This window comes from Carettochelys insculpta, chromosome 2, assembly GCF_033958435.1.
Source record: "Carettochelys insculpta isolate YL-2023 chromosome 2, ASM3395843v1, whole genome shotgun sequence".
NCBI classification, from domain to species: Eukaryota; Metazoa; Chordata; order Testudines; family Carettochelyidae; genus Carettochelys; species Carettochelys insculpta.
Window position 1 is genome coordinate 129,923,236 of NC_134138.1, and position 15,869 is coordinate 129,939,104.

The window sequence follows — 15,869 nt, forward strand, 5'->3', positions numbered from 1 at the left end:
GCAGTCTAGATAGGACTGTTTTTATTCTGTGCTCATGTGATGGTGGACCTTGGTCAAGCATGGTAGAGGAGTTAGTCAAGACAGTGTCTTTAAGACAGAGAGGCAACATATAAGGATGCACAAAGATAGCATACAAAGTAACCATAGACTGGACTGGAAAGAAAAATGGAAAACATAATTCAGCACACACAGAGGTTTCTATATTCCCCTAATCTTATGCCACAGAAAGACTGTCATTGCTTCTAAGCATAAGAGAGACCCATCCGGGAATATTTTGAAGAAAAAAATTAATTCACTGGGTAAAAAAAAGGAAAACATGTCAAGTGTAATAAGTGCAAGAAAATGATGCAGGGTCTAGCTGCAAAAATGAATCATCATAAGGAAAACTGCTTATTGGTAGAAAATGATGTGGATGAAGATTTGGATATAGCTCAGTGGATCAACTGTTTAGGAACCAACTTTGCAATACGTCAATCTTCAAGACTCTCTATGCCTTTCAGTAATTAACCTGTGTTGTATGTTGCCAGGAAAAAAAAAAAACCAAACAACATTTATGGCTTGTTATCATTCACGTATACAATGCAGAAAAGTGTGGTAAGAAAAGTCTTGAGTTGCCAAATGCCACTGAGTATCATTTTCTTATTTTATATTATATAACACATGACCCTTATTTTGGGGCATCATAGTCACAGACCATAAGGGTGATGCTACGTCTATTTCCCATGTTACTTCTGCATAACTCAGATTTTCCCAGGGATCCCCATTCTATACAGTAAATTCTTTCATACCTGGCAGCCCCGGGACTGAGAGGTTGCTAGGCATTCAAATATTCTGGCTAATAGAGAGGAATACCTAACAATGCATAACTCTAAAGAAAAACAAGATTAGATATTAAAAAAGTAGGCAGAGTATTTCATTTACCAACCATAGTAGCACTATACACTGTAAAGTTATACTGTATTTGCTGTATTTATTGGTCTTTTTCACCATACTGTACTTATGGAAAACAACTAAAATTTATAGTTAAAATGCCAGTTATTTTAGAGTTAAGCACAGTCAGTCTTAGCTTTTTTGGTAACTTTATTTAGACCAATAATTTTTTAATTATGTAAATTACCTTGATTTAAAATCAACCCACCCTGCACCTAAGTATCTGAGTGCATGGCTCCATCTCTTTTACTATGGATATTTGTCATCATTCAAAAGCAAAGAATTTATACTTAATCACTTCATAGATATAACTACCAGTAATTCTGATATGCTAACTAAATTATACATAAAACATTTCTCATTCTTAAAGAAGTGAGATTTTAATAAACTGCTACAAATACGTCAATTGTTCCAAAATTTCTAGTTTTTGATCCCTCTCTCCATATGGCTTTTTTCCTATGCTTTCAACACACCTGGAAATTTTACATCTCTAGACAGATACACAAACCATATGTTTGGTTAGGACTGCTGCTTACGAGGTCTGAGCTGGACTTCTAAGCATAACATTGTTAGTGCTCTGCTAAGAAGTGTGCAGTTTCTTGGGAAGGAGAAACTGAATCTTGGCATTCAATCACAGTCAAAACAGTTCGAAGACACTCATCTTTGCCAGAAAGACAAGTGATGGTTTAATCTAGCAATTAAGATACAGTAGGTTTTCTCGTAATCTAAACTAAAATGTGAATAGTTACTGTGTGTGTTGAAAACAATTGAATAATCAGGAAAAAGATGCTTCAATACTTTGTTACAGCATTGCAGGACCAGGTAATTGAAATTTGCAATTAAATTCTTAATTTACACACTATTTTTAAATATCAATTTATTCAAAATAATTCAAAAGTAACTCAGCATTGGTCTAACTTTGCTCCCACTGAGGTCAGTAGAAGTTTTGTCATTGGTTTCCAACAGGAGCAGAAACAGACCAAAACTGAGAGCTTTTGCACAGAAACTGTGTTCATTTTTTAAAAAGTTTCTGGAACATACCAAACCACCAAAGAAGCCAGAGTTATTCAGAAGAGCATAGTTCTCAAGGCCCTGGGCATAGTATTAATTAAGCCTGGGGCACCACAGTATGCTAAACCATACAAAAAATTAAAATGTAAATACACTTCCCAGAATAAACAGAAACCCAAAAGTCCCTGGGTTTCAGGTCAGAAAGATGAAACAATTTGGAGAAAACATTAAAAGCTTTTTGACAAGTCCATTCCTCCTATCATTGCTGAAAATTCTTCAGAATGGATCCCACTTATGTACATGACTGTTGGGCTCATTAGGGTTTTGTCTACACTATGGAGACCTTTTGAAAGAAGCCCGTCTGGAAGATCTCCTCTGAAAGAACTTCTTTCAAAAAAAGAGTGCATCCACACACAAAAAAGTGGATCAAAATAGTGTGTCCACACTGCCCCTGCTCTTTCGAAAGAATAGACCAGGGATCACTACATCAGGCCTCATGAGAACTGTTCTTTCAGAGTAAAAAAAAAAAAAAAAAAAAAAAAGGCCTGCGGAGCATCTATACACTTTCTTTCAAAAGAAGCTGTTGAAAGGGGGTGCTCTTCCTGAAATGGGAAAGGAAGAATGATTTCGAAAGGGGTACCTCATTCTTTTGATTTACTTCCAAAGGAATGCTTTTTGTGTGTAGATGCTCTGCTGGATCTTTCAAAAGAGCCCCCTTCTTTCGAAAATTCTTTCAAAAGAACTTTCTAGTGTAGCCACAGGCTACATGAAATGCACAGAAGTGTGTCAATTTGTCCACAAGAAGCAATGGCTAAAATTTTATAAATTATCAAAATTGTGCACAATTACTTAGCATCACTAAATATTTCATTTTCAAAAATACTGAAATATTTGAAATACTTTGCAACTTGAAGAAAAAAAACCATGGCCTTAATCTTAGTATTAACATCCAAACTATTGACAAAAACGTTAGGTCTCAGAAAGCATAAGATTTTGAAATAATAAATGTAGGGTTCTATTTAATTATCTTTTGTTTGAGATTTTTTCATGATTTTTTGCCATAACCACAAGGGAAAGAAAAAAAATTATTTCTGAAAGTAGTGTGTCTCAAACAATCATCTGATTCCAGGGGCTGAAGCTTTAAGAGGAAACAAACCAATATGAGACTTCCAAATAAAATTTCAAAATTTGGAAACAATACATTCATGTAGGAAGAAATTTTATATACCCAATCACAAAGTCTCTTAGCGAAATGTCTCAGAAATTTATATTCAAAGCTAAGTTTATTTCTCTACTGAATGATCCACTAAAAATCTTTAACTGAGCAATTGTGGGCAGGTCAGATATTACAGGACAGGAAAAATTATACTCTCTTTGAGGACACTGAATTTGGGATCTGGGACAGCTGATGATATGATGTAGGGCATAAAAGCAGCTTTGCAAGTTGTGGAGTATGGGACAAGAAGAGTCTGAATCTAATATGAAATAACATGAATTTAGACCATAGTAGAGACTATGGTCTTTTAAGTGATAAGCAGGCCACAGACAGACAGGATGTGATTATTTTTGTGCACAGCACCATACACATCTTCATCTAGCCATTCTGGTCTAATGAAGATTACCTATGGCTTAAACAATTAACAAATTAAATTTGAAAATGGGATTCAAGATAAACCAAGTCATAAAACAGGACAGTGACTTCAAACTCTTTTTGATTAGTTTAAGGCAACTGTGAGATATTTTGGAGGAACTGAGAAAGCATTCCAGGCTGATCATCAGGCCAGAACTATGAAGGCTGTCACCAATTTAGAAGACATTACTGTGTCATAGACCGACAGAGCAAATATGGGACATTTAGGGCACATGTATTTCAGCACAGACTCCAACTGAAGTCTCTTTCTTATTTTTGAAGGAGAAATGTCTTGCTTGATACTTTGCAAAAGCTAGAAAGTGCTAATCTGGACTTGCAATAAAGGAAAAACAAATCCATCCCATGGGTCAAAAGTTTCTCTCTAGAATGGTGCATTTGACAGGACAAACAGTTCTGAGGTTTTTGTTTTTTTTTTTTTAAAGGCAAAGATGCATTAAAATCAATCAGATCTATTGTCTTAAAACTGCTTTTGAATATCTACATGTATGCAGCAACCACCACTAGCACGGTTTTAACATTTGATTCAAAAGAATTAGCCCACTGTGCAAACCTAAATGTATATATTGACAGTCTGTTACTTCATTAGGTATTGTGCAAAGCACAGGAGAAGAATGTCTGTGATGTCATTTTCATCTGAAATGAGACCTGATTACCGTCACCAATCAACATCAAATTACAGTATACATGCACGTTTAATGAAAAGCTTTTAGCTATCAGATCATCTGCCTTTCAGGATACATTTGTCTTGTTTTCATAGTCCTGTAGTGCAGCAGTAATACAGCCTGACCTTAATAAAAACAAGTCTCCCTCCCCGCTGCTCCCATGAGGAATTGCTATAGTACTTGATATAAATACTAGCGAAGGGCCCAAGCGTCCTCTTACTCTGCTTGTACACTGCTCAGCATAATGTGGCCCCAAACTTTGTTCGCCTTCAAATACAACCATGGTAAGAATAACAAGAGATGGTTTACACCTTTGGCCGGCTATTCAGTACTACCTGGATGTGGGAACAGGAACAAAATATTCACTGATATGATCACAGAAAATTACTCAAGGGTAGGTACTAAACTAGTGCTATTCTGTATGAACAAATCAGCATTTCAAGCTAGATGCATATTATTACTATAGTATTATATTATATTATTATTATTGTCCATAATATTATTTACATTAATACAATATTTAAAAGATTTATTTGGATTTAAAATGAATTATTACAATGTCTCAGTTTAATATCCTTCCGCCTAATCAGCGTGAATTCATATTAAATCGAGGCTAAAAATTAATATGTGGAACCTAGTAAATGACACACTAAAAACAACAAACTAATAATGGTTAACTTTGGCACCACAGACCAAAGTAAAACAAGCAGAACGCAAATAATTACTTTATAGCAGCAGCAACAAAGTTTAATTTAAGAGAGAAAATTTGACAATTAGGTTTTCTTATCAGACAACCAAATTTGAAAGTTTGGCTGCACATGGACAAGAAAGAAGAACATTTCCCCTTCTACCTTCTCAGACAGTATATTTAGTCTTTTTTTTTTTTTTTTAAAACAGAGTAATACTGTCACAAAGATTGAATTGTGTAATTAAAAACTACAGAAAATGTAGGACCTTAGAATGCCTGGGTCATGACAAACATCCGTTGCATTACTAGTGTGCCATGAAAATACCTACAACATACTTGGATAGCATCAGATTCTCCAACAGGAGGAAACCGTTATGTGGCAGGCAAACATTAGTTGTTAGTTTCCCAAGACTGTAGACTGAGTCAGAACTGAATGTCTATGCAGTGGTTTGTTTTTTTTTTTTTTTTTTTTTTTTTTTGCTTTGGAAAAATTGGATTAAGCAGGAGTAATATCACAAGTACCCTGGTGAGTTGTAGCTGTGTCCATCCCAAATCATGGTTAGGGAAAGCAAAACAGTGTATGCTGTAATCTGCAAATATGCCTTTGCACTTACCTGAGATTGGTATCATTCTGACCTGGGTCTGCCACTAGATGCAAGTTAAAGTAACCTAATGCTTTCTAACTCTTTGGGGAACCAAGGATCCGTTATAAATAACGGGGTTCATGAGGGCAAAGCGATGCCCTGTGCAGGCCCACTTTTCCTTGGCCACACCCTGACTGGGCCAAGGGATAAGGGGGAATTGTGCAACCCACAGATCCCCAGTAGAGTAGAGGTTCTTCCAACAGCTAATTAAACCAGTTTTGCAGCACAATTGCACCAAATGAGCTGCACAAAACTGTTCTAATCAGGATAATAATTTCAAACTATGATTTATTTTAGAATTTTTCAGCATATCCAAATGGTAGGAAGAATGATAAGTGTCTGTCACACATTTGCATTTTGAGTATTTCAGTAAAGGCAAATGTGTATTCCTCTAACCTGTACTTCACTAAAAAGAAATCTTGCAGTTTAAAGTTTCTAAATAGTGTTTTTCAAATTATGTATTAGATTACTATCTGTCTGGAATCTTATGGTGGTACATAGGCTGTCAAAGTCAGTAAAACATTTTATCTTTACAACAATATGAACAGTAGCCCTCTTTGGAATGCTACTTTCTAGGTTAGCATTAGTATTATAGGAAATAAACCAGCTACAGAACTGATGATGACAAATGGGTCAAGTTGAGGTGAGCCTAGTTCCCCTCAGCTCAGCTTTCAGCCTTATTTTGCTGACAAAGCAAACTTCCTGTTGAACATCTCTTCTCTAGTAAAGTTACCGTCAAACTGTCAGCCAAGCTAACAGACAAAGAGACATGGGAATCTGATAAGGCAATCGTATTTTCCAGGAAATTAAACCAAACAACAATACATCCAGACGACTTGACCTCTTGGTTTTTTGTTTTTTTTTTTAAGTGAGCACTTTCCAAATTCTACACTGTATTGAGCAGCTTTTGGTACAATTTTTTTTAAGATACATTAAAATTGAGTTAAAGATTTAATCAGATGTGACATTGTATTTTATAAATCTGAGTCCAATTTTGCAAGCCCTTACCAACAAGAACTGTCACACTAAATTCAGTGAATAGCTGTATGCAAGATCTGGCTCTTTATCTTAAACACTGTAAAAAATGTAAGCTTACAAATGTACACATTTGTTCTTCCACTATGTAGTTAAATGACAATACAAAATACAGCAAATATAGTGAAATGAAAAAACAATATATACATATTTTAAATAAATTATTTCTCTGAAATTTTACCATGAATTGTGGTGGTTTCTTAATATTGTAGGTTTCACAAGAAATTAGAGAGTTCAAGAAAACAAAGCAAAAATGACTGCTGATTAGGAAAGATCAACTTAAAAGGAAAAATAAAATGAACTAAAAGCAGGTAACTGTTAAAAAAGAATAAAAGGTCGTCAAATTTTATAAGGTTTATAAATTTATAAGTTTATAAATAATTGAGGGAGGTAAACAAAGTCTGGGAGAAAACTGGGGATACTATACGAGCATTGGGGAAAAAACTAATCGGGAAAATTTACTTTATCAAGGAATGCCTCCTATGGGGAGGCTATTCCACAATCTAATGGATTTCCTGTCAGGAAGCCGAGGGAATTCAATAAACAAACGACATTTAGACTATTGACAGGGGAGATGGACTAGATGTGAGTTAATGTGTATTTTTTCTTTCTAGTTTCTATAATTTTTGACAGCTCTATAGAGTAACATCTATACTGTAAAACAGTTTGCAGGATCAAGATTATATTCCTTATTAAGGATTATGTTGAAGTTTCATTTCAACTGCAAAGTATCAGTTGTTTGAGATGTATCTTGGTTTAAAAACAAACGAGGTGTGTAGAACGTAGAAGAGGGAAAACATTAAATGGAAATTCCATTGTACTTGCACGGAACGACATCGCCAGCTTTATAACTCTATATGCAAATAAATCCTATATAACTTACAACAACAAATAAAAATAAGGTACTCCAACATTTAAGTTTAATGATGCTCTGTAATTTGATACAAATAAATCTGATGTAGAGATAGGGCTGAAATGTTCCATGTCAGGTCTCTGACTCAGTACGCATGTTTTTGGAAATTTTGGCCATATGGTTCAGCCATTTCTGAGCATCAGCATAGAGAAAAACAAGGTGTTTTTTCCCCATGTTAAAAATTCTGATAAACTGAGAAACTGAAGTACCCCCATGCTTGGATGCAGGAACTTGAAATTTGGTCAAACGGTAGCCTCTCTATTATGGATGCACTTTTTCCCCTGCTCTGCTCAAATCCAACCATAATTTGGCCAAGTTACATGCTCTGAAAATTTTGCTATTTGCACACACTCATAAATACACGCTAGAGTTAAACAGTCAAATCTCCAAAGAGTCTGTCCATTCTTGGCATGCTCCTGCTCAGCCCAGCAGAAGTTTGGGCAGGATTATCCCTGCAATCACAACATTGAGATGCTGCAGGCTGTATCATTTCCTGGTCAGGAAATGGAACTGAAAACAGGGAGGCTCTCCCTCCTGAACTCTGAATTCCCTCCTACTGATGCAGAGGGAACTGCCTGATCTGAACACAGAGAGACAAGAGCCAAACCAGCCGGGAGTAGAAAAGGAGAAGAAATGTGACAGAGAGGAGACTGAATTGGAAGCTGATGGGTGTGGACAAGACAACTGGGTATTGGGTTGTAGTAGACTGGTAATGATGGGGCAATGAACTGGTACCAAGAGGGAACAAGTGGAGGCAAAACAGATCTGATGAGAAGCCAGAGTGCAGGGGGAAGAGTTAGGTGTGGCTGGATAAAGAGTGACTTGGTCAAAGAACAGCAGCAGGACTGGGACAGTCTGGATGAGGAGCCATTGGGGACGGTCCCCTGAGGAAAGAGGATGACTGAATTCTTGGGAAATGGACTGACTAACTAGTGCCCAGTGGAATTTTTCAACCAAACCTTTTTCATGAAAGGTGAACATTTGATGACATAAGCAGTTTTCAGATTTCTGCCAGTTTCACCAAATTGTATTTTTTTTTTTAGTATTTTTGTTATTCCTCCTTCTTCTACCTCTCAAAAACATTTTGTGTTGGCTATTTTTAAACAATTTTTTTTTATTTTTGGTTCAAAACAATTGCTTCAAAATTTTATTTTTAAACAAACATTTAGATAACAGTCAAAATAAAACATTTGCATATAGTCAAAAATGGAAGGAAATGTTTTGTGCTGAGTGAAATTTGGTTTTGACTGTTTGCAAGTGCAAGCAAATCAAAAAAGAGTTATCCCTATAGCTCTAATTGTGTCCTCTCACAGAAGTAGTTTTAGAAATCAAACATAAAACACCCTTCACTTTTAACGCAAGAGGTCTGACTGCAAGAGAGATTCAAAGCATTAAAGATGCTAATTTCCAACTGCTTCAGCATCAGAGGTGTTTGTCTCCCACTGATTTTCTTATTCATTGTTTACACTGACACAAACTACAAGTCTTGTTTCCTCTTGAATGCTCATTAAGGATCTCTGGGAGGAAAACACAAACTTTGTCACTGATCACAGGCACAAAGTAGCACCAAGTTCTACAGCAGTGGTTTTCAACCAGTACACTGTGAGAACTGTCCACGTGTGCCATGAAATCTTGTCAATTTCCCCCTCACTCTGGCTCTTTGCAGAATCACTGAGAGGGGAAATGCCAACTCAACAGGGCCCTGTTTGCACCAGGAGGCAGCTGAAATGCTGCTTCCTGGCCCAAATGAGCTGACGGGGAACCTGCCCCCACTCTTTGCTCTGATGGGGGGAGAGGGGGAAGCAGGAGCCTGATGGAGCGAGGATGTGCTTTAATGCCACATCCTGGCCCCAGTGGGTTGGTGAGGAGGGGAGCCTGTTCTCAGTGGTTACTTGTTTCCTCAACATCCCTAGCACGGCACTGAGCAAGTTTTCACAATGTGTCCGTGCTTGCTGCCTAAGGCTGCATCTACACTATGAGATAAATTTGAATTTTAAGGCATTAGCTTGACATTAAAACGTGACTGTCTTCACAGTTAATACTGTTAACTTGATTTACTGAGCCATAACACTGATTACAAAATATTGATATTACAGGATGGGCATAGCATCAATTTCAAATTTAAAATCTCTAATCAAGGCTAGTGTAGAAGCACCATGCCCTTAATTTGAATTTGTTAGCCTCCAGAAGTGTCCCGTCTGTATCCCATAAAGCTACACCGTGACCCTCCAAGTATAGCCGCTTCATTGTGCGCTGCTATCAGGCATACAGGAAGGAGGTCAAAGTAAGCCTGTGAAGTTTGGATTGAATTTGAATATGAAATAAAATTAAAATTGGAATTTAGCAGCCGCACCCTGCAAACATAAAGGGCACCCATTATGAAAAAATCCTTTCGCCCATCACGTCGCACGGTATTGGTAGCAATCATCAGTAGCCCTGTACTGAAATCATGAGCACTCAAGATTGTGATCTGACTGGCACTTCTCAGGCTCACAAGAGAGCCCCAGATTGGACCCATCAGAAGATTCTTGATCTCATTGCCATTTGTGGAGACCAATTGGTGGCGAAGAGTCTTCAGTTAGCCAAGAGAAACACGGCCATTTATCATCAGATGGTGCTCAAGATGGCCACTCAAGGTTACTCCACAGACTCTCTGCGATGCTAGGTGAAGGTTAAAGAACTCCATCAGGCCTATAAAAAGTCCGGGAAGCCAACCAATGGTCAGGGCGGCCCCACTGACGTGCCACTATTATCAAAAGCTGCACATGCTTATGGGGAGCCATGCTATCACAGAGCCAGGACTGAATTACGACACTTGTGGAAGCCCTAGTATGGAGTTTGGGATGAGCCTGGAGGAGCAGGGTGGCCCAGAGGAAGAGAGCAATGGAAAGGAGGAAAGCAGCAATGAGCAGGGGATAGAGGAAGTTGTTCCAGACAGCTCAGAGCTCCTCACCATCAACGTGGAACTGGTCCCCTCCACGATGGGCCCCTTCATGGCATTCCCCTCCATGCCGGTCACAGAACCACCTGGAATAAGTGGTTTGGGTGAATATTTATTTTGCATGCTAGAAGCAGGCTGGGGGTGGGTATAGCTATAGGGTTGTGTATAAGTACAGGTGTGCTAGCTTTGCTTCTGTGCCCCTCAGAACAATGTGTTAATGTTTCCTGGAATGGAGCGCTTCTCCTTTTTGGAGATCTCTTGGAAGGCCTCAACCAGGCACTCTTGGATTTTCTTCCAAAAGGTTCTTGGGCAGGCCTGACTTGTTGCGGCTTCCATGGTAGCACAACTCGCCATGCCAGGCAACCAGATAGCGACCTGCTGTCATGGCACCACAGAGAATTTTAGCAGATTTTCCAGGCTTTTGATCACACAGCAGGAGTAACCGTTCTTTACCCATATCTGTTTTATGAGGGTGACGTCTTCTTCGGCAACCCACATCTGTGGGTTTTTTCTTTTTAAAAAAAAAAAAAAAAAAATGCTTCCTGCACCTTTACATTTGCCTGCAGCAGCCGGCAGGTGCGCTGTTCTCCACCCCACAATGTGGTATACAGGCTCTGTGGAGGTTCCGCTCTGCATGTCTCTTTCCAACCAGCATTTCTTTTCATTTTTCATGACTCCCCTGAGCCTTGCTGCTGCCTTGCTCCGCTGTGCTTTTCACACCCCATGTCCCTTTCCCCCAGCATTTCTTTTCCACCGTTTCTTTGCATTTTCCAGGAATCCCTGGCACCACACAGCTGCCAGGCTCTGCTGGGCATTTCTCCTCCAATGTTCCTTTCAAAGCACCATTTCTTTTCAGTTTACAGGAATACCGATTCCTCTGCTGTGCTTTTCCCCTCCCATGTCCCTTTACAGCCTCTTCACATTATTTTTATTGTACATCGAAGCCCCACGTGCAGCTGTCCATTCTTCACTGCTACAGGACACCTGGCAGCTGCCCCTGCTTTGCAGACATTCCCATTCCCACCAAAAGAGCCAATTGCTTGTAATTTCCCATGTCCACAAGCAATGTGCTGGATAAGTGATGGCAAGTGAGGTATAGTGAAATGCACATTTACTGTCCCACCCTTTAAAAGTATACTTTCAGTAATAGTACACAGAAAGATACATTCAGTGCATTTCAAGGCACATTATGTGAATGGTACCTTAATTTTGATCTTCATTTTCCAGACCTAGTGCTCAGAGTTCCAGAGAAAACCAGAAGATGAAAGAAAGATCTGATCCTGCAGCACATGGAAAATACAGAGACAGAGCACAAAAACCTGACAAAGGCAATGCTCAGTGACACTACAGTACAGCTGAGTGGCATCAGAGTCAAGTAACTTTAACGAGAGGATGTTTGACCTCCAGCACCAGCATTTGTCAAAGATGAGTGAGGTTGCAGCAAAGCAGACCGAGGTTGTGGCAAAGCTCATAATAGCTGTTACTGAGCAGATGGAGGTCCTCAGTTGCAGAGAGACTCCGAGCTCAGAAGGGCAGCAGCTGATACCTGTTGGCTGGAGTCCCCTGAGGAAAGATTGCCCACTCCCATCGTCATGGTCCCTGCGTCGAGTCCCCTGAGGAGAGAGTGCCCACCCCCTGTCATTGGGGTCCCTGCACACAGGAAGGGAAGGCAAGACTACCCTGCCTCTCCAGTCCCAAGGGCCACTGCTCAAAAGGCTCTTCAAGCGCCCTTGAGAAGGCTTCTTTTCCCAGACACTTAACCCTCTCCTATCCTCAAAGTAAAATCATTCCTTTGAGCTCAGTGTGATTGCTTGCCCTGCAGGAATGTGGGTGGGATGCAGGGAACACAAATCAAAACGGGCAGGCTGGAGGAGGAGGAGTGCCGCTGAAGGCACAGCTGGCCAGTGATACTCCCTGGTCTGCAGCAGACTAGCAGCTGAGGGAACCAAGTGGGCTGGGGGAGGAAGTGGTGCTGAAGGCACTGCTGCCCCCCACATTCTATTTACTACAACTCAACCTGCTCCCACCAAGTAAAAGCATTAAATTCATTATGGCATAGTATGATTTATTGGCATTATGGCAGAGAAATACATAGGTAGCATATGTGTTACACAACAGTCATGAAGCTGTTTTTTAAAGCATCTCTTATTGCTGCACCCTGAGCATGGCTACTGGTGGATAGCAGTCAAGATGGCTGCGAGTAAGCCCTGCCTACGGCCTCTGCTTCAGAATTCCAGAAAGACAGGCAAGTCTCCTGCCTTGATTCACATACGTTGTGCAAAACAGCACACGCTGTAACAACGGTGGGGCCATTAACTTCAGAAACGTCCAAACAGGTCAATAAACATCTCAACCTCACTTTTGAATGTCCAAAAATGCATTCCACAATCGTTCTGCACCTGCTCAGTCTGTGATTAAAGTTTTCCTTGGTGGGGTCCAGGGCTCCTGTGTAGGGTGTCAGCAGGCAGAGAAGCAGAGGGTAAGCAGGGTCACCCAGTATAACAATGGACATCTCCATGTTGTCAATCTTGATTTTCTGATCGGGGAAAAAAGTCCCATCCAGGAGCTTTCGGTACGGTCCTGAATTTTGGGATACGCACACATTATGAACCCTCCCTGACCAGCCAACACTGATGTTGGTAAAATGACCTTTGTGATCTACCAGCCCCTGCATGACCGTGAAGTACCCCTTTCGATTAATATACTTCAAGGCCAGGTAGTCCGGGGCCATGATGGGGATGTGCATGCCATCTATTCTCCCACAGCGGTTAGGAAAACCCTGGGAAGCAAGGCCATCCACTATGGCCTGTACATCTCCCAGTGTCAGTCTTCCTAAGGAGATGCCGACAGATTGCCTGGGCCATCTCCATCACTATGGACCCCACTCTAGATCTTCCCACTTGTAACTGGTTTACCACTGGCTGGTAACTGTTCGGAGTTGCAAACTTCCACAGTGCAGTTGCCACTTGCTTCTGAACCATTAAAGACTGCCTCATTCTGGTGTTGCTGTGCTTCCGGCGGGTGCCAGCACATCACAAAGTTCCATAAAGGTGGATTGCACATCAGCAAGTTCTGCACCCACTGCTGGTCATCCCAGGACTCCAAAATGATGTGGTCCCACCAGGGCACGCTGGTCTCTTGAGTCCAAAACTGCCGCTCCACTGACACCAGTGCAGTCATGGCAGCCACCAGCTCTGAGTTCTTGGACAACAGTTAGGAGATTTGCTCTTCCAAACCATCCTAGTCATCAGCAGCACCAACAGTAGGATAGCCAAGAATCATTGCGCTTTGGAATTGAAGGACAAATTGCATGACAGACACTGTGCAATCAGTGCTATGAATTGGAGTGTTTGTGGATCCATGCTTGCGCTGGAATGCTGCAGCAGGAAACTGCATGATCTCCAGTTCTTTTTTCTCATGGTTAGTGATGCAGTGAATGTTGGGACACTACTTGGAATTCTGGGATTCCAACATGAAACGCCCACAAGCAAGTGGGGCTAAGGCACTGTGGGATAGGTACCCCCAATGCAGTGCTCACACTGCTGAACTTGTGTGGGGCAATGGGGACGCGGAGATTCAACATGGAAAAAAGGTGGGTCAAATTTCAAGAAGCTTTGGGGACATTTTATTCAAATTCATAATATTGAAGTTAAACATTCACACTTATTAAATACTGTATTTATCTTGTAGCATAGACGCAGCCTAAGACAGTCTATGTTGTGTTGAATTTAAGCCATTAGTGCATTTGATTCTTGTTTAGCTTGTTGCATGTACAACTATGTGGCAAACCTCTCTACGAAGACTGTAACCACAGTAAATGTAAGTAAATGTGATGTTTATAAGTAATCAATTCAGCTGAAAAAAGTGGGTGTGTTGTGGAATTGTCTCATTGAAGCGTGTTGTGTCACTGAAAAGTTTGGGACCACTGATCTAGAGTACTCTTCTATTTTCATTTCATAGTGCTTATGATACAAAAGAGCCAACTGAGACTTCTTTTTTAGATGGGGGATATGCCCCTAAAATGAACAGGAATGAAAGCAAAGAACGAGTGCCCCTTAAATACTCTTAATGGGGTTATTGAAAAGCTGCAGGATATCAGCTGAAAAATACAGAATGGTACTATACTAGCAACTGTTTTTGTTTCCAGACACTTTTTAAAATGAAATAAATAATGCTTTGCAAATTTCCTCTTCTTTGACTAATATCTATTAAATTAATCTGTAGTTTGGCTAGCTCCCTGGCTTCCTCTTCTTTCACCATCCTAGTTTTGAGGAGCTTGGACTCAGAAGGGACAAGAGAAAGCACTGCTGACCAGATTTTTGGTCTTACGGAAAAGCCAAACACATTATGATAATGCATTAATTATTCTGTAAATCCCCATCCAGTCTTCCTTAGAGAAAAGAGAATTCCCAAAACAGTCTTCCAACAGGTCACACTCAAAGTTACTATATATCCATCAGGCTTGTGTTTTGTTGTTGTTAGGAAAGCGTGTCATGAACTATCAAACTGGAATGGAATATATTTGGACATCATCTCTGTAGCAAAATGGATTTGGTTGTAATCTTGAGGATTTAAAGCCCAATTTTCACATCAACTCAAATTTAGGATTATTTACAAATTAGAATTTCAGATTCGCTCAAGTGATTTCAGATTCCCAAAGGGACGGGAAAAAACCCCATAACCTTCCAGCATTCTTCATGTAAGAAAACGTTTGCTACAGATGTTGGAAGTAACAAGCCCTCTCAATGATTTTTCAGCATATTCTTTCCTATTCCACTTATTAAAACTGCTTTAGTCCATGATTTTCAGCTGAACAGTGATTTGAGAATGCTCAGATTTGCATGCTCATCATGAAACACCTTAAAGACCCATACTTTTGGGAGGGTGGGTGCTCACCGGTTTCAGAAAATAATGCCTATCGAATTGTTCATACCAAAATTGAGAAACTAGAGTCCCTTTTTTTGAAATTCTTGGCCTGATTTCTCAAGCCAGAACTCACCGTACATAAGTGTAAACCATTTCCATCTAAACACAGGTTGAGACGCATCGCAGCACCAAGACTGTCTATTCCTATTTTCCTTAAGTCTGAAATTTATCTTCTTTCTGTCTGATCTGATTCAGTGTGTTTTTTTTTTTTTTTTTGCTCTTCTGGATTTTAGACTGTGGATTATATAATCTTCCTAGAATACCTTTGACATCTAGAAGGATTTTTGGTGCCCATCTTTTACTAATTACTACATCTAGCCAGCCAGTCCTACCTTACGACCATCTCCATTTGGAATCTCAGATTTGTCAATCTATTTTCCTTCTTCATTCATATATTTTTACATTAAAATGAGTAAGTTAAAATAGAATTGTCATATAAATTTTTTTTATATTGCAGATGGTCATTAA

The 15,869-nt window shown here is 39.8% G+C and overlaps 1 protein-coding gene across 4 annotated transcripts in view; it reads right to left on the reverse strand.

Annotated features, from left to right (window-relative positions):
- The window catches only part of EXOC2 (exocyst complex component 2), a 193,232-nt gene that overhangs the window by 135,143 nt on the left and 42,220 nt on the right, over window positions 1-15,869 (reverse strand). The gene's annotated exons all lie outside the window — the stretch shown is intronic.